Source organism: Pyrgilauda ruficollis, unplaced genomic scaffold (genome assembly GCF_017590135.1).
Source record: "Pyrgilauda ruficollis isolate IOZ18807 unplaced genomic scaffold, ASM1759013v1 scaffold97, whole genome shotgun sequence".
NCBI classification, from domain to species: domain Eukaryota; kingdom Metazoa; phylum Chordata; class Aves; order Passeriformes; family Passeridae; genus Pyrgilauda; species Pyrgilauda ruficollis.
The window spans coordinates 3561091-3584064 of record NW_024531821.1 but is presented as its reverse complement, the minus strand read 5'-3'; the positions used below and the strand labels follow the sequence as shown (position 1 = coordinate 3584064).

General features: G+C 52.0%; 1 protein-coding gene across 1 annotated transcript in view; it reads left to right on the top strand.

The window, feature by feature from the left end:
- Positions 1–22974, top strand: part of PPP2R2B (protein phosphatase 2 regulatory subunit Bbeta) — a 45248-nt gene that overhangs the window by 1117 nt on the left and 21157 nt on the right. The window lies entirely within an intron of this gene.

Here is a 22974-nt window from a genome sequence, read left to right as displayed (position 1 = left end):
AACGGAGCCCCCACCCTTTCTGGTAGCACTGACACCTTCAATGAGGCTTCAAAAACCAGACTCCATACCAGAGTCTGAGCAGGCTTATTCATAGCTTAATTAGTAGCCAAAGAGGCTTTCACTTACTGTGTCATCTTTATGAGACTTAGAGGAAGCCAGACTTTGGGAATTTTGTCACATGGCTAAAGGAGGATTTATCTAGTGGAAAATCTTTGGCTTGATATAGTAATGGAAAGCGTTGAATACCTGATGAGCCAAATAAATGGTTGTTTGTGTTGCCTGTGTGTAGCTGGAATGGGAGCGCTCAGCGTGACAGCCCCCAGGTGCTGGGAGGGCTTGTCCTGGGCATCCCTGGCTCTGCTGCTCTGCCTGGGAGCTGCACGCTGTGCCTGGGGTCAGCAGGACGTGCCGTGGGGCCAGGTGCCCGTGCCCTGTGGGGCGGGGTGGGCAGGCCTGCCCTGGGGCTGAGTGATGGACCTGTGAGGGGTGGTGTGGGCCGGTGCCTCCAGGAGGGTCCTGTGGCCAGGGTGGGACTGAGCTCCCATACCTCCCAGTTGTCTGGCTCGCATCACCAGGTGCTGTGCTCTCTGAAGGATGATTTTGCTGTTGCTGCATTCTAAAAGGCAGCTGCAACAGCCAGCAAGTGTAAAATGAGGCTGTGCTACCTTGTTGTGACCTGCTGAGAGCTCAGGTTCCCCAGTGGGGAAGGGTGGAGGGTTGAGATGAGCCCGCAGTGATTTCTGCCGGTGAGCCTGGGGAGGCTGGGGATTTTCAGTGGCAAGATCCAGTCTGTCTGTAATCTGTGGCTGTATGCTGGCATTTTCAGAAGGACCTTGTGCGTCGTACTAGGGAACCATAGCAATCCTCTCGGCAGAAATGGAACAGACAGAAGCGTTTGTGCAGCAGATGACCAAATCAGCCGGCGTGATCCCTGCTGCGGTGGCAGGGCAGGGGGAAGTACAGGAGGGGATTTAATGGCTGTGTGTCAGCTGGGAGATTTTATTCCCTTCGTGCTGTCCTTACTCTGTGCAGTGGTTCTGCTAGAGGGAGGCTGACTGCACTTTGAAATGGTAGATTCTGCTAAGATAAAAATTTTAGATAATTGAGTTTTATTTTTTCTACATGTGAAAGCAGCATATGCCTAAAACGCTGTGGTATCTGGTTTAAAAAGAAGAAAATCCTTCCAAACGCTGTGCAGCAAGTGCAGACTTGCTTTGGAAATGAAGGTGTCTCTGGTGTGTCAGCTGAGGGAAATAGCCGGTTATGTAATTTGCTTTAGTGAAGTGTCGTTGTCACTTAAATAGGTCTGGTATTTTCATGCAAATGTGGGGTGAGGATGGTGTTTCACAAGTGCACATTTGAATGCCTTGTTCTCGTGCAGCTCAGAGTACTGCTGAGAAGAAACGGGGCCCTTGTACGAATTCGACTCGTGCTGCCAGGGAGGCGCTGAGGTGCAGCCACGGCCCCAGCTGTGGCACAAGGTCTGCCGGGCACAGCGAGCAGGGCGAGTGGGTTCCAGGGCAATGCCAGCTCAGATCTCAGAGCACTGCTGCAGAACGGCAGATCTCACATGCAAAATGTCCGGAAAATGTGCTTGATTTGTTATTGTTTTGCTTAAGTCTGTCTTCATTGGCAATTCTGCTGAGTGCCCAGACAAAAGTAGGACAAATTGAGGCATTTGAATACAACCATTGGAGCAGCTTCCACTTTTAGCTGTGCTTGTTGGAGATGTGGCCTTAAGGGCCCTTCCTGCCCTTCCTGCCAGCGTGATGCCACAGACAGGAACTCTTCCAGGGTGTGATGGGTGCCTGCACCCCCGGGACTGCTCTGGGGAGGCACTGGCAGGAGTCTCTGAGTGGGGTGTGCATTTTGGGGTGTGTGCTTTGGTCGTTGGCACAGTGCTCCCGTCCCAGGCCCAGCAAAGGCTGTGGGCAGCACCGGCATGGTCCCGCTCTGGCAGCCACGATTTCCAGCATGGCAATGGGAGGAGGAGCAGTGGTCTCACCTGGGCTTCCCGGGGAGTGGCCATGGCCAGGTGGTTGTGCTGTTGGAGCAGGATCCTTGGGAGTACTCATGTCCCACGGCCATGGTGTGGGACCGTCCTGGCATCCCCTGAGGGATGTCTGTGTTTCCCACTGGCTCTGCCGAGGGACTCTCTCCCCTGCCAGCCGGAGTGACCCTGCTGGAGCTGCGTGGCCTTGGGGACATGCCAGGGCTGACCCTGCTGGGCAGGACAGTCATGCACCTTGCAGCCACTCCTGGGCCACTGCATGGCTGCTCCCTGCACCCTTTCCCTGGGTCTGGCTAATGCCCCTGCAAGTCTTTAATCTCCTGAGGGAGTGTTTCCCAAACGGAGTAGGTTTTGCTGTTGTGAAATCTATCACTAAGCCTTTATTTCCTTTTCCTGCTTTAATCTTGTTACGCCCTCTGTAGCTCCCTGTCAGCATCTCAGTCATTCCCACCCTGCCTGTGTCCCTGCCCTGCCATCGTGCTGCAGGAAGGATGCCAGTGCCTCTCTGCCCTGATGCCAGGGAAGTTTGCCTCGAGCTCTCTGTGGTATGGCAGTTGCTTTTTTAAGAACCTGCATGTAGTCTCCAGGAAAGCACCAAGTGAAGCAATTCCCAGTGCTGGGTTAGGGCAAGAGCTGTTGGGTATTTCTGTTGCTGCAAATGATGCAAGTTGTTATTTGGAGATCATCTGGGTTGAGATTTAATTAATCTGGGAACCTCTGTGAAGTTGTTTTATCACATGAGTACTTCAGTTACAAAACAGTCACATCCTTTCTGCTTTTTATTTATACATGTGTGCTGTGCTTAGACATCCCTTCCTGTTCCTGAGCCCGTGCTCCCCCAGGTGGGAAGGACCCACAGACTTGGGGTCCATCCCATACTCTGTCTAATTCGGGATTGCTGCAGAAGCACAGCATAACTCAACTGTTTGCAATGCTCTGCATCAAAGCCGATTTGGGGATGCTTTAATCTCCAGATTAATGAGGGAATAGATGTGCCTAGGGACTCTGTAAGCTAGAGATTACTGGGAGCAGGTAATGATGTGACTGACCCACTGCAGATGGACTGTGAGAAGGGAGCCTGGTCACTGGTGGTGGCTTGCATCTGTCTCTGTCTCCTCAGTTCTGTGCAAGAACCAAGCTGTTGCCTCTCCAGTGCTGGGGAAAGGTGGGTCACTCCCAGCAGGCACCAAGAGCACGCAGAGGGCTCTGGCCCTACAGCCTGGAGTTACCCTGGTCCCTGTTGCTGTGGGGTCTGCGTGTTCTGGGGACCAGCTGCAGCCGGTCAGAACCCAGCACTGGTCAGGCCCTCAAGCCCAGGACCCCGAGCTGTGCTGTGGGTGCTTGCAGGTGATCCTTGGGCTGCCAGCCAGGACAGCCCTGTCAGCAGGTTTTGAAATGGAATTGAGGGCCTTAGTGGAGTGGTCAAGATTTACTAAATGTAGAGAGACCACCTCTGGTTGATGAGCCCCCTGAGCTGAACATTGCAGAGGGCAGGAGAATATTAGTGGGAAGGTTGCATGGTTGCTGTTTGTGCATCACCTGTTGTCTGTTGGAGACAGGACTCTGGGTGGGATGTGCTCCTCATCTGACCAGCAGGCTGCTCCTGTGGCTGCTCCTGGGAACAGGGTCTGCAGGGCTTTGCCAAACCCCTGACGCCTCCTCCCAAAAGAGCTGGTGAGATCTGGTGCCTGAAGGTCAGTAGGTGGGAGGGCTTAATGCCGTGGCAGACGAGGTAATCATCAGCCTGCCTAGCTCTGCAAGCTGGAGCAGGGGTGTACCCCTGCCAGCAGGCACAGAATCATGCAGTCATTAGGGTTGAAAAAGACCTCCAAGATTATTGAGTCCAGACTTGCTTGTTAGTGATTGGCTGGGGGAATAAATGCTTGTGGAAAAAATCCTTTGAGAATATGGTGCGAGCTGCTGGATCGCTCGGAATGCTGCTGCGTGCGTCGGTGCCCCCCGTGCGGCTGTGAGAGGGTGCCGGCCGGGCGCGGGGGAGGCTGCTCGCCGCGCAGGATGCCGAGCAGGCAGCGCAAAAACAGCGGCGCTGCTCCCTGCTCCTCCCCTGGCGGCTGAGCGGCCGCGCTGCGATGTGCTGAGCGGGCACAAAGCCCCCGCCGCGGGCAGGGCTGGAGCGGGCTCGGCACGGCGGGGAGCGTGCGGCTCTGGGCACCGCGGGCAGTGCAGAGTGGTCCCAGCTCTGGGCATGGGGAGCAGTGCAGAGTGATCCCAGCTCTGGGCACCGGGCTCTGGGCATGGGGAGCAGTGCAGAGTGATCCCGGCTCTGGGCACGGGGAGCAGTGCCGGGTGATCCCAGCTCTGGGCACCGGGCTCTGGGCATGGGGAGCAGTACCAAGTGATCCCCAGCTCTGGGCACCACGGGCAGTGCCCAGGCAGCCCAGGCTGGCACCGGGGCTCCGGGCAGCCAGTGCTGGTGCAGCTCCTGCACAGCCGGTCCGCCTGGAGCTGACCAAAAGACGCCCAGGCTGCTCAGCTCAGCATCCCTGTGCAGAGCTGCTGTGGCTGCCGGGCAGTGGAGCCCTGGGCAGTGGGAGCACCTGAGCTCTTTGCAGCCCGCCCAAATGCCCATGACCCCCTGCCCTGTAGAGGGGCACTTGAGGCACAGCAAACCTGGAACTGCCCTGGGTCTGACCCCAGTGCTCTGGGAAAGGCTGAGATGCCACCGTGGCCACCTGCCCCAGCATTTGGGCACTGGAGGCCAGATGTGTGCACATTGGTGTGTTTGTGTGCTGTCAGGAATGCTGTCCCCAGCTCACCTCCCTGCCATCCTCCCAGAAAAGGTGTGATTGAGCTGTTGGAGTCAATGTCCTCATTGAGGGCAGCACTGGTTGTTTTTCCCTGTTGCATTTTGCACCTGATTTCTTGAGGGGAGAGGGTCACCCTGTCCTGCCCAGGGGGTCCCAGGATGGGACAAGTGGCTCTGTGGTTTGTCTGAGGTTTCTGTTGTTTTGGTTTTCAGCTTTTATCTGCTTAAGCCTCCAGCAGCACAGCCCTCACTGCAGCTGCAGCTCGCTGTTTCGGGTTCAGCTTACAGAGGGTGTTGTGGTTCTCTGAGGTGTGGTGTGTGCCTTGGGAAGGAGGTAAAGTGCCAGGCAGCTCAGGAGCTCTGTGTTGTGGCTCTGCAGGAAGCTGCAGGGCCCCCACAGCTGGGCTCAGGGAGAGCAGAGTCGCTTCCAGGCAGCTGAATATCCAGGAGGATCCTGCCTCCATGGCAGTGCTGCTTGTCTGCATTGCATAGAACTGTTGTGCAGCCTTTTTGTTTCCTTCAAAGCCTGTTTCCTCACTTCCTTGGGTGCCACGAGTCAGCTGTTGGGCCATCTCTAAGGCAGGTCCTGGGAATGGAAATGTAACTGGAATGTAAACCAGAAACCAAAGTAGCTGATTAATCCCTCATTTTGATCTGCTCTGTCCTGCGTTTCAGCTGATTCCCTGGTGTGGTCATAAAACACAACCATTATCTCAGCTTCCCCAATGTGCAAACAAATTGCTGTGATTTCCCTATGCTTGGATCAGTCCATATCCATATTCTCTGAACAACAATAAAACATTAATGGAGATAAAGACTGTTATCTCCCTCATGTCTATTTTGTCATTAGAATAACAACTTTAAATGTTAAGAGTGCTGAGATTTATAATGCCAAGCCTGCTCAGCAAAAATAAATCATGTTTCATAGAGCACATTACCATTTATTGCCGCTGTATTATCTGAAGCCAAGAGTGGGTGTTAACCCTGTGATAACGTCCTCAAAGGGGATTTTAAATAATTTTGTAGTTTAATTTAAAAATTCTGTTGACTGCCTGGTTTGATCTGCAACTCATTTTAGTGCAAGGGGTATCAAAGCTGAACCTCTCCAAATGCTGACAACGAGCTCGCTGAGATGTACAACAGTGGGGGAAGCCCTGGACCCCAGAATGGCCTCTGGTTCAGCTGTGGCTTCAGTGAACCAGCCCAACACAGCCACACAAGCAGGGCTCCCTAAATGTGCTCACTCTCAAGGTGCTGTAGACTTTGGAACACCAATGGCTTTTAAAGTTTCATCTTGGTGTTTTCATTCTTGATATCTGGGCCCTCATCAGCTGATAGCAAGCTGATGGCAAGAGAGAAGTGTCTCAGCTGTGATTTGACGTGTGAGCTGAGCTGGTGTGGCTCCGCAGTCAGCACCCTTGTGGTGCTGCCCTGCTCTCAGCCTGCCCTGGCACCCTGGGGATGGAGCCACGGTGCCACAGCAGTGCCCAGCGACGCTCAGCCAGCCCCAGAGCGCGTTCTGGCTGTGCCCTGGCTGCCTGCAGCTGTGCTACAGCGCAGGCAGGTGCATGGCACGGCCCCTGGGGCAGGAGGAGCAGCAGGGGAGGCTCACCCACCTGCACCTGCCTGCGGATGGGCCGTGCCTGCTGCTCTAGTTCCATGGAACCCTGCAGGGAGGAGGGGGACCCTTGCACGCTGTCTCGGAGCAGGGGATGGGGTCTGCTGCTGGAGGTCAGATGTCAGCAGTGGTGGAGGTTGCTCCAGCCTCAGCTGGCAAGTTGTCCCTGGAAACACACATCTCTGTGGGATCTGGGGAATGGAAGAGGGAGAATTAGAGAGGCTGTTTTGGAGAGCCCTCCCTCACAATCCCTAAATAAACTTGGCCTTCGTTTCAGCAGGCTGACGGATTCTTAATTATAATAACAGCATGAGCAGTGTTGCTTTGTAACTGGCTCCCCATTGAAAATTTCTGGCTAGCAGGAATGGTGTGCCAGATGTCTGCCTGTGATTGCCTCTGCTCGGGAAGGTCTGTTCGGGTAGCACTCTCAGCTGGAGGATGCGAGTCGTGCAGGCATCCTGGGGCAGTCTGGTTGTTTGCCTGATGTCTTGGCAGAAGCCAGAGTCCCTTCAGAATCTTTGCAAGCGTCTCTGCAGCAGTTTTCTTCTACAAATTGCTCTGTTTGAAGGCACCAGAGCAAACAGGGACCTGCACCTCTCAGCAGTGACAAACTGTTGATTTCTGGCTAAATTTTGGTGATGGTGTTTCTCCACCCTGGCCTTAGGTGAGGGCTCTGCTCTGGGGGCTCTGCAGGCACCAGAGCCAGCATGATTTCCATCTGTAGGTCATGGCTACCCTGCCAGCCCCTGGTGCTGCCTGTGAGTCCCAGGAGCTCTGCTGGCTTTGCTCAGCAATGCTCTGAGCTGTGAGCTGTGCTTTTGCTGTGCTCTTTGTGTTGGTGGAAAGCATTCCAGAGGCACAGTCACTCTGGAGAGCTCCAGCCTCTTGCTAGCAAGTGTGTTGTGGTGGTGGAGAAAACCCAGTGCTGATGGGCAGTCATGCTGCTGGCGTCCTGGGGGTACCTGAGGGAAGCCCCTCTGCCCCTGCAGGGCTCAGTACAAGCTCTCCTGCAGCAGAGATCTGGCTGTGGATCCTGTTTCACACTGTCATTTGGCAACTTGATGTAATATTTTTCATTAGGAGTCCTGCAAAGTGCAGCAGCAAGGTGTTACTGATGGAGCAACTCCAGCTATAACAGGGTATTGGCTTTTTGATGGAAGTCATCAGGGAGAAAAACATTGGGCATAAAAACAAAGCCAGAGATCAGAACGTGTGGCACTGAATGGTCAAATTCACCCAAGATTGTGAAGATGATGCTGTGCAGAGATTACCTTGTAGCTGGGGCTGTTTCTGGTGACAGTGAGGCCACATCCATGTCTCCCACGGATCTTTAGATGGTCAGAGTTCCTCATCGTTGCCATCACTGGCAACAGTTCCTGCTGACAGGCTGGTTTGGAGGTCAGCCTGAGTCAGGCACTTGAGAATTCAGTCTGGGTGTAGCCTAGAAGGGAGAAGAGTAGCTCTTGGTTCTGATCCAACACACCTTCACTAGCAGCTCTCAAAGCACTTCATAAGCAGGACCTTACAGGTGCCAGGCTGGGCATGGGTCTGGCTCTGGAGCTGAAGTCTGCTGTGTTTCCTCGTTTGCATGGGGCTCTGGGGAGGACACCCAAGTCTTGTCATATTTGGACATTTGATCGAATGTAAGAACTTTCTAATTGGGATGTTTATGAGTTAATCACATGTGACACTTTGTTTGCTCCCTGCTGCAAGCCTGAGATGTGTGTGAGGATGTGGGGAAGTGGATCATCCTTTTTTTGGCTTTGTGTCACCCTAATGCATTATCTCCATCTGGTTGTCTCCTCCCTCCTTGTGTCCCTCAGCTGGAAGTGTGTACCAGTGGCTATTAATAGATGAATCCTGCAACAGTCTGTTCTTGCAGATGGGATTCTCAGCTTCTGAAGCCTGAAACTCATTACAAATAAAGCAATACGCTGTGTGGTCCTTAATACAATTAGCCCTGCTCTAAGTTAGTCCCTCAGGGCCAAATGCTGCTGTCAGTTTCCATGTGAGGGCTGCCTGGGAGTGTCATGGCCTGCAGATCCCAACCCACATGTTCCCTTGCCCTGGCTGCTGGTGGACACAGCCGTGGTGCTTTGGGATCCTTCCCTGACATCTCTGGCTGTGTGTCCCAGCGTCCTGTGTGGTTTACAGGGATGGGAGGACTGTGCTTCTGCATGTCTGTGTTGCAGAAGGATGTTGTCTTTTGAGGCATTTGACTTACCAGCTATCCCACCATCTCCTTGAGCAGCCAAAACCAGCCACAGTGCAAGGCTCCTCTTTGCACCAGGCTCTCCCTCAGGCAGGCAGGCCCATCTCCCCCTTCCTGACGGGTTGTTCTGCCTGTGGAAGGACACAGACACAGAGACACAGACACACATACACACACACACACACACACAGACACACAGACACATACACACAGAAACTCACACAGACACACACACACAAAGAGACACACTCACAGACACACACACACAAACTCACAGAGACAGACACAGACACACACAAACACACAGAGACACACACACACACATACAGACACACACAGACACACATACACACATACACAAACTCACACAGACACACACACATACACACACACAGAGACAGAGAAACACACACACACACACAAACTCACACAGACACAGATACAGACACACACAGACAGACAGACAGACAGACACACACACACACACACACTTGTCAGTGCCTCTAGTGAACGTTCTGCTTGCTGGGCTTGGAGTCATGACTGTTTTTCCTCCCACTCCCCCTGCCCCTCCCCAGCTCCTCCTGGGGCAGGTGGGTGGTGCAGGCACGGACCTGCTGATGTGGGAGCAGCAGGAGAGCGGTGCAGGTGAGCCAGAGCCCTCCTTCAGAGACAAGGATTCTGCACAGAACTGCCAGAACCTGCTCCAAATTGTGCTCCTGTCTGGTGTGTTTGCCTTTGCCAGGGACCCAAGCAGCCTGGGCAACCAGAGGGGCTTTGGAGTGCTGTTCTAAAAGGCTTTGTTTCTTTAATGAAGAGAGCTCTGCTTTCTCTTGAGAAAGGAAGCTGTGAGGCTGTTTCAGATTAATTTTACCACGCCTTGCACGTTCTGGAGGGATGCATCCCAGCAGGAATGCTCGTGTTCCCACGTGCAGGATGTGTCTGTCCGTGTCAGGCTGGGTGTCAGCATCTGCTGGGGATGGGCAAAGCTCCTTGCCTGACTTCCCCGGCGTGTCTGCAGAGTGGGGTGAGCTCGGGGCACAACAGTGAGCGTGGCCAGGGCAGCTCTCCTCTCCAAGCAGGGCACCAGAGCACCCCTCTGCCAGGCTGAGGAAGATGTGGTTTCACTTCCAAGCAGGGCATCACAGCACCCCTCTGCCAGGCTGAGGAAGATGTGGTTTCACTTCCAAGCAGGGCATCACAGCACCCCTCTGCCAGGCTGAGGAAGATGTGGTTTCACTTCCAAGCAGGGCATCACAGCACCCCTCTGCCAGGCTGAGGAAGATGTGGTTTCACTTCCAAGCAGGGCATCACAGCACCCCTCTGCCAGGCTGAGGAAGATGTGGTTTCACTTCCAAGCAGGGCATCACAGCACCCCTCTGCCAGGCTGAGGAAGATGTGGTTTCACTTCCAAGCAGGGCATCACAGCACCCCTCTGCCAGGCTGAGGAAGATGTGGTTTCACTTCCAAGCAGGGCATCACAGCACCCCTCTGCCAGGCTGAGGAAGATGTGGTTTCACTTCCAAGCAGGGCATCACAGCACCCCTCTGCCAGGCTGAGGAAGATGTGGTTTCACTTCCAAGCAGGGCATCACAGCACCCCTCTGCCAGGCTGAGGAAGATGTGGTTTCACTTCCAAGCAGGGCATCACAGCACCCCTCTGCCAGGCTGAGGAAGATGTGGTTTCACTTCCAAGCAGGGCATCACAGCACCCCTCTGCCAGGCTGAGGAAGATGTGGTTTCACTTCCAAGCAGGGCATCACAGCACCCCTCTGCCAGGCTGAGGAAGATGTGGTTTCACTTCCAAGCAGGGCATCACAGCACCCCTCTGCCAGGCTGAGGAAGATGTGGTTTCACTTCCAAGCAGGGCATCACAGCACCCCTCTGCCAGGCTGAGGAAGATGTGGTTTCACTTCCAAGCAGGGCATCACAGCACCCCTCTGCCAGGCTGAGGAAGATGTGGTTTCACTTCCAAGCAGGGCATCACAGCACCCCTCTGCCAGGCTGAGGAAGATGTGGTTTCACTTCCAAGCAGGGCATCACAGCACCCCTCTGCCAGGCTGAGGAAGATGTGGTTTCACTTCCAAGCAGGGCATCACAGCACCCCTCTGCCAGGCTGAGGAAGATGTGGTTTCACTTCCAAGCAGGGCATCACAGCACCCCTCTGCCAGGCTGAGGAAGATGTGGTTTCACTTCCAAGCAGGGCATCACAGCACCCCTCTGCCAGGCTGAGGAAGATGTGGTTTCACTTCCAAGCAGGGCATCACAGCACCCCTCTGCCAGGCTGAGGAAGATGTGGTTTCACTTCCAAGCAGGGCATCACAGCACCCCTCTGCCAGGCTGAGGAAGATGTGGTTTCACTTCCAAGCAGGGCATCACAGCACCCCTCTGCCAGGCTGAGGAAGATGTGGTTTCACTTCCAAGCAGGGCATCACAGCACCCCTCTGCCAGGCTGAGGAAGATGTGGTTTCACTTCCAAGCAGGGCATCACAGCACCCCTCTGCCAGGCTGAGGAAGATGTGGTTTCACTTCCAAGCAGGGCATCACAGCACCCCTCTGCCAGGCTGAGGAAGATGTGGTTTCACTTCCAAGCAGGGCATCACAGCACCCCTCTGCCAGGCTGAGGAAGATGTGGTTTCACTTCCAAGCAGGGCATCACAGCACCCCTCTGCCAGGCTGAGGAAGATGTGGTTTCACTTCCAAGCAGGGCATCACAGCACCCCTCTGCCAGGCTGAGGAAGATGTGGTTTCACTTCCAAGCAGGGCATCACAGCACCCCTCTGCCAGGCTGAGGAAGATGTGGTTTCACTTCCAAGCAGGGCATCACAGCACCCCTCTGCCAGGCTGAGGAAGATGTGGTTTCACTTCCAAGCAGGGCATCACAGCACCCCTCTGCCAGGCTGAGGAAGATGTGGTTTCACTTCCAAGCAGGGCATCACAGCACCCCTCTGCCAGGCTGAGGAAGATGTGGTTTCACTTCCAAGCAGGGCATCACAGCACCCCTCTGCCAGGCTGAGGAAGATGTGGTTTCACTTCCAAGCAGGGCATCACAGCACCCCTCTGCCAGGCTGAGGAAGATGTGGTTTCACTTCCAAGCAGGGCATCACAGCACCCCTCTGCCAGGCTGAGGAAGATGTGGTTTCACTTCCAAGCAGGGCATCACAGCACCCCTCTGCCAGGCTGAGGAAGATGTGGTTTCACTTCCAAGCAGGGCATCACAGCACCCCTCTGCCAGGCTGAGGAAGATGTGGTTTCACTTCCAAGCAGGGCATCACAGCACCCCTCTGCCAGGCTGAGGAAGATGTGGTTTCACTTCCAAGCAGGGCATCACAGCACCCCTCTGCCAGGCTGAGGAAGATGTGGTTTCACTTCCAAGCAGGGCATCACAGCACCCCTCTGCCAGGCTGAGGAAGATGTGGTTTCACTTCCAAGCAGGGCATCACAGCACCCCTCTGCCAGGCTGAGGAAGATGTGGAGAAAGAAAGAAAGAAAGAAAGAAAGAAAGAAAGAAAGAAAGAAAGAAAGAAAGAAAGAAAGAAAGAAAGAAAGAAAAAGAAAGAGAAAACAGAATGTTCACCTGCCAGTTTCTAACCTGACAAAAAATCCCCTGCTCCAGTGGCGGCACAAAGAGTGTCTCCAGACATACTGCATCAGCCCTCCTGCAGTATATCCCTACCCCCTTTGTGTATTGTCTTTTTCCTTCTAACTCTTTTACTTCTCATCAGAAGAAAGTTTATATGACGCCTTTCACTTCCTGTCTTCTTGTACCCCAAATATTCTCCTTTTTTGCTCTGAGCAGTGATTCTGTAACAGAAGAGTAAGACTACCTCTGGACTCATTCCTAGATTTCTTGTAGTGCTTGTTGCCTTCTCTGCTCAAGTATCTGCCATGAATTTAATCCTTTCCCCAGATTTTGTCCCCACTTTTCAAAAGCATTTCTGGAGAATGTATCTGTTTTTCTCAAGAATAATTCCTTCATGCTGAAGTCACAAGTACAACAAATGATCCTGTCTTGCACCTAAGGAATTCAAAAATCCTTCCAAAGTTACATGAAAATATCAGATATCCCTGCTCTGAAATGTGCTTTAGTTGCCCCTCTAGTTCTTGGCCACAGGTAAAGTAAACCAGTCTCATTTTAAGTCTTAGTTTGTCTTGGGTCACAGTTTACATGAAATTACCTTATCAGTGGTTCCAATGACTTTGTTATTACTGGCAATCATGCTTTATTCACTTCTCACCTCTCATCTACCTCATGAAATAGGGAAAGCAATATTTGTCTGCTTTTTCTTCTATAATCTCTAGCTATGCTAAAGCCTGTAAGATCTGAATACAGATACAGTTCTGGCTTCCATTGTTTTCCTGATTTTACAAGGGCTAGAAATTCATAATTCCCACTGGCTGCTCTCTATGTGTTGTCTTTTCCCTTTTCTTCCACTTCTTCATGCCTCTTTTCTCTGCTGTGGATCTTGATCATCCAACCACCATTTCAGCTTGGAATGTGAGAGGCAAGTTCAAAGGTGAAGAGCCATTCCCATACACTTTCTTATGGATTGAGATCCATTGGTTGGATTCCCTCCTTCTGGATGTCCACTACTCATGGTAGAGCTTAGAGTTCAGTTAGTGAAGGCATTAATGGTGTTCCCTCTCTCTGTAGAGAACCTTCTTCATGAAACACAGTTACTGTCAAGGCTGCTCTATTTTGCTAGATCTGGCTGAACTCAAACCAGAGTGCTAAAACTCAGAGGGAGGAAAAACACACGTGCACAATTAAGTCAAGCTAGAACCTGAAATCCCTGGCAGAGGGGCTTCACTTGCAGCCAGCACGCCATCCAAAAATCTTCCTTTCTGCAGGCTCCAGTCCTCCTTTCTGTCTGAAAACAGAAGTGGGATGTGACTGAGGGATGGGCCCTACTGACCAGAGGCAGCAGTGGAGTTATGCCTCAGACTGCCCCTCACTCCATGAAGCTACATTGCATTGTTTTGCACTGTCCGCTGGAAATTATGCACTCTCAGCTCCATGGAAAACAAAGGCCTGTGGGAGGTCATGGGAAGCCTCGTGGATTTTTCTGTTTTACTAATCCGGTTGGTGAATCACTCTGACTGCTTGCTTAATCTTACCTTCATTGTGTTATTTATCCTCAGCTTCAGGCAGCGGATGGGTGTCATCGTTTGTGTGCCAGGCTGCCATGCTAACACTGGGCACATTGATTTACCCTCTAAACAATATGGTTTTAAGGACTAATGCCCTGCTCTGCCCAAAAACGTGTACGTGTCTTGATAAGAGGGCTTGGCCACAAACACTGGTGTGTAATACAACACAGTTCACACAAGTACTGTACATATCACAAACAGGGAACCTTGAGGGCAATCGATACATGATTATCAATTAAAATATACCCTACCTCATCCTGTATTTTGTCCTTTCTCAGACAAATAGCTGTCATTTAAGGTAAGGTCCTGCAATGGTTTTATCACCACAAAAACAGTCCCATAACCTGTTCTCTCTAGCATGCTGATTACAGATCTGATAATTGGGCAGGACTAAAGAACTGGAGTACAGCTGTTATTTGCTTATTAAATGTCTCAGGGGAAAAGATACAAACACACAGACACACACAGACACACATACACAAACTCACACAGACACACACACATACACACACACAGAGACAGAGAAACACACACACACACACAAACTCACACAGACACAGATACAGACACACACAGACAGACAGACAGACACACACACACACACACACTTGTCAGTGCCTCTAGTGAACGTTCTGCTTGCTGGGCTTGGAGTCATGACTGTTTTTCCTCCCACTCCCCCTGCCCCTCCCCAGCTCCTCCTGGGGCAGGTGGGTGGTGCAGGCACGGACCTGCTGATGTGGGAGCAGCAGGAGAGCGGTGCAGGTGAGCCAGAGCCCTCCTTCAGAGACAAGGATTCTGCACAGAACCTGCTCCAAATTGTGCTCCTGTCTGGTGTGTTTGCCTTTGCCAGGGACCCAAGCAGCCTGGGCAGCCAGAGGGGCTTTAGAGTGCTGTTCTAAAAGGCTTTGTTTCTTTAATGAAGAGAGCTCTGCTTTCTCTTGAGAAAGGAAGCTGTGAGGCTGTTTCAGAACAGAACCTGCTCCAAATTGTGCTCCTGTCTGGTGTGTTTGCCTTTGCCAGGGACCCAAGCAGCCTGGGCAGCCAGAGGGGCTTTAGAGTGCTGTTCTAAAAGGCTTTGTTTCTTTAATGAAGAGAGCTCTGCTTTCTCTTGAGAAAGGAAGCTGTGAGGCTGTTTCAGATTAATTTTACCACGCCTTGCACGTTCTGGAGGGATGCATCCCAGCAGGAATGCTCGTGTTCCCACGTGCAGGATGTGTCTGTCCGTGTCAGGCTGGGTGTCAGCATCTGCTGGGGATGGGCAAAGCTCCTTGCCTGACTTCCCCGGCGTGTCTGCAGAGTGGGGTGAGCTCGGGGCACAACAGTGAGCGTGGCCAGGGCAGCTCTCCTCTCCAAGCAGGGCACCAGAGCACCCCTCTGCCAGGCTGAGGAAGATGTGGTTTCACTTCCAAGCAGGGCATCAGAGCACCCCTCTGCCAGGCTGAGGAAGATGTGGTTTCACTTCCAAGCAGGGCATCAGAGCACCCCTCTGCCAGGCTGAGGAAGATGTGGTTTCACTTCCAAGCAGGGCATCAGAGCACCCCTCTGCCAGGCTGAGGAAGATGTGGTTTTCTCTCCCCTGGCTGGGAGTGATTTTCCTGCTCCAGGGAGGAGCTGTGCTCTGCTTTGAGGTACAGGTGTACAGCTGAATTCCAGACTTGGGAGGCACTTGGTTCTTGATCTCCTGATAGCTGCTGCCTCACCAAACCTCTTTCTTTCCCTGCCATCTGTTTCTGACAATGTGCAAAGTTATTGATGAGGTGATGAAATCAGAGGACTGGGCTTTGCCAGAAAAAGGGTTTTTTCTCTGCATATGCACTCTCAGGCCTTCAAATGAAACCAGCCCCCTGGGAAACCTGTGTGTCAGGCTCAGGCAGCAGCTCCTGGGCTGGTGGTCTGGTGAGTGGTGGGTCCAGCCAGTGGGTTCTCAGTGCACAGGCAGGCCTGGGGAGCTGTGGGTGGTAGTTAGCAGCAGAAGAGCACACCATGGCATCACCTGAGCGAGCTGTCCCCGGCGGTGCTCAGCGTGCTAACAGCTTCCTGCCTCGCTGGATTCAGCTTTGTTAGTCCTTGGCAGTGCTGTTTGGAGGCTGGAAGGCTATTTTAGGTATATTTAATTACAGTTTTTTCTTGCTTAGTGAATAGCTGCAGTTATTAACGTGCTGTGGAAAGGGTTACAGGAGATGGCAAATATTCAAGGCATTCTTTTGTCCTGTCCTCCAAAAGACAGAGAAAACAGTTACATTTATCAGCAAGCGCTGTTTTCTGACTAGCAGAGTTTGCAAGCAGTTTTCTGTGTTTCTTTTACTTTTCAAAAGCCATTGATTTGTGCAGTGTTGCAGTTAGAATACAAGCCTATAAACTGGTGTATTCCTGCATTTAAAATGAACTTTCATTCTCCTGCTGTCTTTTTACTGGTTTCCCAGCCCTGCTGAATGTTGCTTTGCTCAGCATGTTGTAATTGGCCTGTGGAGATCCAGGTCTGGCTGGTGTCACTTAAACCCAAATGGCTTTGCAATAATGTCACTGTTTCTGGACTTCCTGCACAGGAGCAAAGGTGCCCACTCCTGCACAGCTTGTACTGCATCTGTATTGACTGGGAGCACTTGGCTAATCGCTTCCTGTAATTAAATTCTTCACTAAGAATAAAGTTAATCTTCTCAGAGCATATAAAACCTGACCCGCAGCCTGAGCAGGCAGAAATGTTGCTGTTTATAGGCACCTTGATCCAAGTGTAAAGGGCCCATTCCCAAAGCAGAAGCAATTAGGATAATTAGATATTCCTTGTCCTGAGTCAGGGATATATAATAATAAACTATATGTGATGTGGTAGTTTTCTGCTTGAGGTTCCATAGACTCTTGAGGTTGGAAGGGACCATTCTGCCCGTTCCTCATGGCTCTGGTAAGACACCACTCAGCCCTGTGTATGTGATGGGACCACCAGTTCTCCTTGTCAGGGTGCTGGGGCTGGCTGGGGCTCTGTTGGGTTTTAAAGTTTTTCACATTTGCATTTTCTCTGTTTGATGATGCTCAATAAGTTTGGCAGAGAGAAATGGATGAGACTTTCCCCAACTTTTTTTCTCTTTGTTTACATAAACACATTAATAAAGTAATTGCCCAAATCCTTGCTGGCTGGCAGAAGCGTTAAGCTTGCTATAGGCCGCTGACTTAAACCATATGGTTTGGTCCCAAGGCTTCTTGGGGTTTTTAGAAGAGGTTTAAAAAGTGCCTGTTTGCATCATCTTGAAACATTACCATTCCAAGCACAAATAGTTTTGCATAATTTATTACTCTCACTGTAGCTTTGCTCGTACCCCAAAGTTCAACTTCAAAGTACTGCATCCTCACTCCTCATTATTTATGTACAGCAAAACAAAACAACATTAAGAGTCAACCGGGCATTGCTGTGTTTCATTGGATGGAGAAGCTCAGGCTTCTTCTGTAGCCATATCATTTTGTGTTCCATTATTAAGAGCCAAATTCAGAAGGAAGGTAACATTTCCAGGATCCTTTCCTGGAAGGCAGGAGTGCTTCTGGAGAGAAAGTATGTGGTACCCGGAGGATGCCAGGTACTTGCCATCAGCTGTTCAGTTTGGACAATTACAGTTCATTTGTCAGTTCCACTTTTATTCAGAGTGAAATCCACTTGCCAGTTCTCACACAGTTCCAGTGCAGCAGTATTTCCTCAGCAAACAGTGTCAGTGGTGCCCGATATGACAGGGCTGATATCGATTCCCCTAGTTTATTTTGTAATACCTGTTATCTTTGCAGCAAATATCGTATCTGAAATCAGAAATGTGGGTGAGACATGCAGCAATGCCCCAGTGAGGAGAGTGTCAGGGAGAACTCAGAAGCAGAACCCCAGCCTGCTTCACTGTGAAGCCTGGTGTGCCAGCTGGGTTCCCCCAGCATGGTCTGGGGTTCCTGCCCATCACTTCTGCCCCAGCTGGTGGACGTGCAGAGCACTGGGCAGAGTCTGCATTCCCCCCATCACTGTGCAGATATGGGTACCAGGAAGATGTCAGCCACTGCATCAGATGGGGGCTGAATAAATCAGTGTGCACGGATCGTTGAGCCTCTTTGTTGTAAAACAAATGGCCTGTGGTCAGTTAATCATGTAAAGAAACATCTCCCAGACCTCATGGCATTATTCATAAGTACTAAATCCTCTTGCAGTTTCATAAACAGAATCTCTGTTAAAATATGGGGAAATTACAATCTGGAACAGCGGTTAGAAATGTGGCTGCCACATACTGTGTGGAAAAAGAGCAAGAGATTTTTTTTTTCCCTTGCAAAGGTCTCGTCTCTCCCTCACCTGAACCATCCCTTTGCCTGCAGCTCAGAGGTGTCCTTGTGCTGGACACGGTGCTTGCTGTGAGTGCCCAGCCTGGCTGGGGGCTGCGGGAGCCCTGCGAGGGACAGCCCGTGCCCTGGGCTGCTGCTCCGGGCTGTCCTGGCCCGTGGCTGCTGGCTGTGGAGCCTTCAGTCCCACAGTGTCAGCCCTGGAGCGAGGTGCCCGTGGCTCTCGGCCACCGCCGTGCCAGCGAGGACCGGCAGCAGCCTGGGCCCGGGTCTGGTGTGTCTGCTTTGGTGTGTCTGCTTTGCTGTGTCTGCTTTGGAGTGTCTGCTTTGGAGTGTCTGCTTTGGTGTGTCTGCTTTGGTGTGCCTGCTTTGGTGTGTCTGCTTTGGATTGTCTGCTTTGGAGTGTCTGCTTTGGTGTGCCTGCTTTGGATTGTCTGCTTTGGATTGTCTGCTTTGGTGTGTCTGCTTTGGTGTGTCTGCTTTGGTGTGCCTGCTTTGGTGTGCCTGCTTTGGTGTGTCTGCTTTGGTGTGTCTGCTTTGGTGTGTCTGCTTTGCTTTGTCTGGTCATCGTCTGGCACTGCTCTGGTTTGTCTTGGCATTGCCCCTTCCGTGTGATGGGGCCATCTTGGTGCTGAGAAATCGCCTTTGTTCCTGCCCTCGTTTCTCCCTGCTGGAAGGGGAATGAGCGTGCTGGAAGGTTGCCTGTTCTGATGGTGACTCCCAGAGTCTGCCCAGCCTCTGCTTCAGTGCCGTCCCCACTGCTCTGTGGTGAGACAGGTGGGAGCAGTAGAAGGTCACAGATCCACTGTGCTGTTTTTATCCAGATTTACCTAATTCTGTGTTAAATGGCTTTGAGGTGGCTCCCAGCCATGTGAAGCTGGGCTCTCTGGGCCATGTCCAAAGGGGCAGCTACCTTCCCATAGCACCTCTCTGCTTGGCCTGTGGTCCCTGAACTTCCATTTCTTCTGCTGAAGGCTTGGAATTGATGTCCGTTGCTTTTCCATCATGATTTAAAAGAAGCCCCCTAACTGTGGTGTCCCAATTTACAGTTGGTGTTTCAAGAAAGTGGCTCTTATGTCTTGCCAGCCCTCAGCACGTTCACTTGTTAAATTATGCACATGCTAATGAAGTGTGAAAATCAGCCAAATAACAACTCTCTGTAATCGCTTAATGTCCCCAGAGAATTGTGGCTTTTTTATTATTATTATTTTATGATTTGTGACCCATTCTGAATAATGTTTCTGGAGGGCGTTATTCCAACAACTGGGGTTAATTAGCATTTTCACTTTTTCCCCTTCTGAATGAAGCCCAAACTTGCTCACAGCCCACGGTGCAGTTTGTTTTCTGTTCTGAATTAAATAATGCCTAGATTTCGATCAGATGGGAAGCAGCTTTCCAGCAGAGCTGTTAAAATCCACACCCCTACCCGCAGCATACACCTGGGCACATGGCAGGGGCTGCATCCGTGCTGGGTCCCTTGCTGCGGTGCTGTTTTGTGGAAGTGCTGCTGCTCCTTGTGCCCTGGCAGTGCTCCCCGTCCCTGGGATGGAGCAGCGGCAGTGGCTGATGTGCCCCAGCCTTGCCCTGGGGTGTCAGACCATCTCACGTTCCCCAGCTCTCCCTTCCCTCGTGCAGGCGAGGCTGATGCGGGGTACCCGTGTCAGGAGGGTGTTGCATGGGCAGCGAGTCACTGTCCCTGGAACTCTGCTCCGCCTGCCCGGCCTGCGCGCGGTGTTTGGGTGCTGCTCGGTTCGTGCCGCCCGCGGTGGCGTGGGCAAGTGTTCGTGGTGCTGACCCCCTTGGCAGCCGAGGCTGTCCCCAGTCCCTCCAGGACAGCGCCGGGCTGGCAGTGACATTCGGAGCCCCTGGGGGCTGGTGTGTGTCGGGTGATGCTGTGTTTGGGTGGGGGGCTCTGAGCTAAAGCTGTGTGTGACTGAGGAGCTGAGATCAATGTGATTCTCTCCTGGGGAGCCTCAGCAGGCAGGAGCAGAGAGGGGAGCCCAGTGCCTTGTCTTTGGATGAGTATCGGGCAGACATGGATGGCGTATAGAAGCAGTGTTGCCTGATGTCAGGTAACATCCTGTAACCTGCTTTCTCACTGACCCATGAGGAGGAAAAGAGATGAAGTACCCAGGTCCCACCTCATTTTTAGAAGCTGAGGTCTGCAAGACAGCATACTGTTTACCACTGCAGCTTTTCAGTGGAAGTTGCTGGATGTTGTGTAGTTATGTCTATTGGGTGTTGACCATGTGTGCTGCAGAATCACTCACTAACCCTTCTCCTGCTGCATCCAGGTAATTTTCACACTCACCCACTCCTCTCATGTCAGAAACAGCCTTGTATTCAGGATTGTTATGCCTTGGTGTCACACCATTCACCTGTGGTTAAAGTGGAGTCACAATCTTCATGACAAACCAGAGCTTCATTCGAGTGCTGTCCTGTGCTAGCTGTGTGCTCTGCTGATGCTGCAGCCTGCTGGGAGCTGCTGTGCTCCAGGGCAAAAGCTGAGAGCCCCATTCCCCTTGCACATGGGTAGGAAGGCCGGGCAGGCAGTCACTGGAAGCAGAACCAGTGACAGCCCGTGACAGCAGATGGGTGGCAGAATCACAAACTGCTCAACAGGAGCCTTGGTGGCCTGAGAGCTGGGTGTTCCCCAGAGCTGCTCTGGCTGTGGAGCTGCTCGTGGAGCTGCTGGCAGGACTGCCATGCCTGGGCAAGGGACAGCTCCCTGCCCCTGCCTGGCCTCTGTGTGCCTCTGCATCTGCCACTAGTTCAGAACAGGCTAATCACTTTTCCATGCACTCTAGCTGATTTTGGTGTGTGGCTGTGGTGATGATAAGACCCTGCTGGGAGCAGCCAGGTTCAGCTCTGACTCTGGTCCCTGCACTGTGGTGGATGAACAATGTCAAGATTATCTCAGCCCAACAGTTTGGTCAAAAATATTTTCCACTGATCCTGCCTGGGGAAGCACCGTGTTTAGTTTCAATGATACAGCCCTGACACCAGAAAAAGAGCTTCCAGCAAAGACTTTTAATTCCCTGTCAGAATCAACGTAATTAAATCCCATCTGACGGGAAGAGGGTTTTCACTGGATCTAGTGAATGTCCATGCTTCTATTTGGAAGCCTCTAACATCCCTGAATTTATTCCCTGTAACAAACAAGGGTTTTGTTTCCACTAAAGATAGCTGTATATATGAAATTTGTTACTTTTCAAGCAGAAATATTTGTTATTTACACTTGCAGTTTATAAACAAGTGGTTTTCACTCTCTGTAACTTACCAGCAGGAGCCGGGAATGCTGCCTTGCCCACAGAGACCTTGGGCCTTCCCCAGGGACTGGAGGCACTTGGGTGCTTCCTGCACCCCAAGTGGCAAAACTTGTAAAGTTCAAAGACAGGCTCATTTGTAGCTGCAATCTGCTCCTTCAAGCTGCTGCACAAATCACTTTTAAGCAATTCATTTCAGCGGCTCAGGACATCACTTAATGAACCCAACTAAATTGAAAGAAAGAAAGTTTAATTAAAATACTGCAAGGAAAATGTCTTGAGACAAGCTCTTCCAGGAGCAGATTGAAAATGATGGCACAGACATCTGTCTTCCATGGGAAGCAATGTGAAAGTCGGCAGAAAATTTAGTTTGTGATGAGTTTTAGAGGGAGCACATAAAGAATGTGCTGTGGTCTGGCCCCACAGGGGCTCTGGGTCACCGTGAGCTCTTGCAGAGCCTTGTGAGGGGTTGGTGCCCCAGCAAGGAGTGCTGACAGTGGCAGGCAGTGGCACTGAGCCACATGTGGGGGCAGAACCTGGCAGTGGCCACCTGCCACGGGTGTCTTTGGCACTCTGGGAATGGGGCACGTCCCGGAGGGAGGGCCCTGAGTGGCACGAGGTGTGCTAACAGGCTGTGCCACCTCCCAGAGAGGGGTCTGTGGGCGCTGGGACTTGACTGGGGCCGAGGCAGGGGAGTGCTGCTGGTGGAGCACTGTGGTGGCTGATGCCAGTTTGAAATATCCTGTCTGCCCAGACATGGGTACTGAGGTGGGGGTGGCACAGCCCAGGGCTCTGCCCAGTGCTCTGCCTGCCCCAGTCCCACTGTGCTGCCATCTACTCAGCACAGCCCCAGATGTTGCATTAAGCCATCTTTGGCTGATTAAATTCAAACCTGTGCAACAAATGCCAGGGACTGTCTGCACAGCGTTGGTGTGTTTGCTTTCCCGTTGGAATTGGAGCGTTAAGAACATTTTTTCAAATGCCACAACTCTGATGGGCATGGACCCTGCGGGTGCTCGCTGTGGAGAGGTGGTTATGGCAGAGAAGGGTCAGTCTCCCGTGCAGAAGGTGTTCATATTCCATCAGCCACATTCCCCATTTGCCTCCCCCATTCCCCTTCGTGTGCCAGACGCACGGTGTCTCCCTGCTGACCCACCTGTGTTTGTGTCTCGGTGCTGCCTCCCGGGCTGGCCCACCTGCAGGCAGCTCACTCAGTCACCCTGTGCCAGGTTTGCCCTCGGGCACCCATCACTGGAGTCCCACTCCATGTTCAGTGTGATTTGGGATCCTCCGTGGAAGCCAGTGCCAGGTGTCTGTGAGAAGCTCCTGTTGCAGCAGGTGCCTGTTGTGCCTCCCCTGCTCAGCCAAGGGGCTTGTTCCAGGGGCACCAAAGTGGAATAATGTGACAGAGAATGACATCAGAGCAAGATGGCAACAAAATTGGGCTGTAAGCTGAAAATAGCTGCTCTACATGAGAGCAAAGATTGCTGCTTCTGAATTTTACTCACTTAGCTGACATTTGGGTACTTCTAATTAAAATTTTTCAACAGTCAATAGTTTTTGCTGATCAGCTAACAGATGGCTGCAGCAGGATGACCAGAAAGACAGACTGCATGGCACATGAAGTGTGTTGGAAAGCATCCATGCCCGTGTC